Source organism: Frankliniella occidentalis, unplaced genomic scaffold, assembly GCF_000697945.3.
Source record: "Frankliniella occidentalis isolate FOCC.00 unplaced genomic scaffold, Focc_3.1 Scaffold21, whole genome shotgun sequence".
Classification (NCBI taxonomy): Eukaryota; Metazoa; Arthropoda; class Insecta; order Thysanoptera; family Thripidae; genus Frankliniella; species Frankliniella occidentalis.
In genome coordinates this window covers 665,781-669,051 of record NW_026267151.1, presented here as the reverse complement: position 1 = coordinate 669,051, position 3,271 = coordinate 665,781, and the positions used below count along the sequence as shown (strand labels likewise).

The window sequence follows — 3,271 nt, the reverse complement described above, 5'->3', positions numbered from 1 at the left end:
TGTACTTTGTGTTAAGTTGGGCGCGGTTCAAAATACTCTCTGATTCTTTGCGGTAAGAAGTGGCGAAAATTAACACAAGAACAGAGAGTTGCAGCGACTTCAAGTGGCGTTAATTTTCTGGGCCAGCTCAGGATCCCGCACCCGCAGCGGGCGTATGTGACCCGCTGACCCGACGCGGCATGTTTCTTCATCTTGCGTGTGCCTTATATGTAGCTTGGTAAAGTGCCTCAAATGTAACTTTAACTTAGTTTAAAACGGAATGAACGTATGTAATGTTTGAAGCAGAGCTATACTTTTATCGCTTTTGTGTCTGATTTGTTTATATGTCCCTACACAGTGCATCGCCCCATGCCAGCCGGACCCTTAATCCGCGCCTGTGACACCCTCCGCATTCTAACTCTTTCACCAACATCATTGGTTGTATAACTCGCACGTTTGTAGTGACAAATTGAACGTTGCCTTTGTGGTTACAACGTAACATCTATATTTTCTGTCATGCACATACTCGAGTCGGCCTTACATTATTGTTATCGCTCTCTCCCTAAGGCATTATATCGAGCAGCGAAAGTATTTCACGACTAAAAGCAAAAGCGCCTGTAAAATTCAAGCAATGGGAGTAAAACGCCTAACCCACTGGGATCGCGTTGGAGGAGGCCATGCCCGAGCCACTGTTATCTGACCGCACTGACCATTATCGCCGGCACTGTGTGAGCGGCATCGAGCTGGGGCCACACATTGTGGAAGAGACACGAAATCTTAAATCCTTCCAACCCAACCCGCTCCTCCCCCTCTCTTCTTTGCTCTTCCCTTCTCTACGCATTATCATACTTCTCCTTTATCTGTCTTTCGTGGCACGCACCGCTTCAACAGCAGCCGTCTGTCGCACTTGCACAATCTCATGCACGGTGCGGGTTCAGAGTTCAAGCCCTACACGCGCACTATCAGCGGTCCAGCATCACTGGCCGAGTCCGGTCCTAAAGCACTCTCTGCTTGTCCATGTGCATGTCCACCGTCTCATGCGTCGACAGCACCTACAGCTTCTCTTTTCATCCTCCCTCCAATGTTCTTACCTGGGATACGACGGATGAGGTTTTATTTTGCACCTTTGTGCATACAAAATTCCTTTCCTTTCATGCTTTCATCTAAAATTCAGAGTTGAGAGGAGCAGCGAGTAACCATGTTCTATCTTGTATACAGAAGGGAAATGGCTCAATAAATTTACTATTACTAGTCTCTGAGTGATGTTTTTAATATCAATAAATTACCCTCATCCAATTCCTTACGGTCTTCTCTTTAAATGGCCCATATGCGAGTCGTCCAAAGTAAATACCATTAGGAAGGTGCCTGGGGGCCGTGACCAATGGCGCACTGCGCCGCAGACGGTGATTCGTCGAAACGTCGATCCTACTTTGCCTCGAGCAGCAGAGCCAGCGCGACATCCTTTTGACCAATATTTTTTTTTCTCGCCGCGTGAGTGCACTGACCGGCTGGTGCGCCGCTGTGCGCTGGACAAAGTAACAACGCCCATATCGCCCCGCCGCGCCCCGCCGCCGCTGCCGTTGCGTGTCGGCCAACACGTGCCGTGACGCTGCTATTTATTTTTCTCGCTCGTAAAGCAGGAGCTTCCTTGGCGCTGCAGCGCGAGCCTCCAGCGGGGCGGGGCGGGGCGGGAGGTGGTAACAGTAATTGACCGTCGCTGCCCGCGCCCGCCGTGCCCCCGGGCCATCGGGGTCCTTACGGGGGCAAAGGGGGGCAGTTTAAACCCCAAGGCACCACAGGCGCCCCTGGATCGCAGCGTCCTGCCAGTGATGAAGTCGAGTCATTGATTCGTTGCAGGATACTGCCATGTGGTACCGCTTCCACAGCAGGTTGACACTCCTGATAGGCACCTGACACTTTTCCCGCCATTTTTATCCCGTTGGGGCTGTCAGGCCCCATTGGTTCGACCCCCGGGGATAGTCATCGACATCGCGGCGAGTGGTATCCACTCTGTTTTTATAGGTGCATCGCGTTTGGGAGGGACGGGAGTGAGGGCGATGAAAGCAAACACACCGCACCACCCGCGTCTGGACTGACCCCCCAGCCACCCGCTGCCCGCGGCCCGCGGTGCATCTCCCAGCCCAGCCGCCACGGAACGGCCGCGCCGAGGGGGAGCCAAACGCGGGCCCGACGCGGAAACTCATTTAAAAGCCCAACAAATTAACGTTGAACTCGCATTCCATACGGCTGGGTCGGGGAGGTGTCTCCTAGAGAGAGGAGTCGGACGCGGCCCTAATTAGCAAGGCGATGAGAGTGGCCGCCTCGGGCCGGCGGCCCGGCCCGGCCGCCGGCTGTGGAGTGGAGGGAAGCTCATCAATGGCTGATCGTGATCGTGGGACTAGACCGCCCGGTGTCAGCGGCCAGGCCCCACGACTAGAAAGTGTACAAATGTCGCATGCCTGCAGGCGAGTCAAAACCATCTGCAGTATCACAGACACGCGACAACATATTCACACTTTTATTCGCATATATGTGTAACCGGAGAAGGCGACAAAGGGTGTATAAAACAGTGCCACTGAACTCGCCTCCTGGCTGTTCACCCTCAGCCCTATCTCACTGTACACCTTTTTATACGAGTTTTGTTTTTATTGCTCTTTGAAGATTCCAAAAGTTAGCCTTTAATGAATGATATCAAGTTTTGGCAAATAACGGGCAAAAGACGAGCAAAATTTGGCAATCAAAAAAGAGTGCTAAAATGTTGGCAAAGTGGGTGACCACGGCGTTTAGAGTTCAGTGCATAGTCACAGTCCAGGTTGCACTATTTGTATATGTACACAGGGGAAGAGCCATGGTCCAGTAGCACTGGAAAAATAAGCGATGCAACGTTACAAGCAATCACTCAGCCATTCTACGAATAGACCAATGTTAGTGACCGTGACACTGTCGAGTTCGTCCAATATAACTAACTTTTCTTTTGCATCTGTTTTTCTGTGCCTATCATCCTTTTGCTGACGTTGGTGACGATGAGGCAATCGCCTGCAGTCACCTTGGTTTTCTCCTGGCCTCTCGTTTTCCTCCATTCTCTTCCCCAGGCCCTCTTGCCTTCCTTCTCCTCCTACTTCCTCTCCATTTGGGCGCCTCCTCGTCGTGCGGCCTTTTGGGACCCCCCGCCGCCGTCTGACCTGTCAGGTTGACAATGGTGCTGCTGATGGCGGGACAGAGAGAAGGAGAGAGAGGGCGAGTGAGAACGAGGGAGAGAGAGAGAGAGAGAGAGAGAGAGAGAGAGAGAGAG

At 52.3% G+C, this 3,271-nt stretch overlaps 1 protein-coding gene across 1 annotated transcript in view; it reads left to right on the top strand.

The window, feature by feature from the left end:
* The window catches only part of LOC127748939 (uncharacterized), a 64,814-nt gene that overhangs the window by 33,759 nt on the left and 27,784 nt on the right, over positions 1-3,271 (top strand). The window lies entirely within an intron of this gene.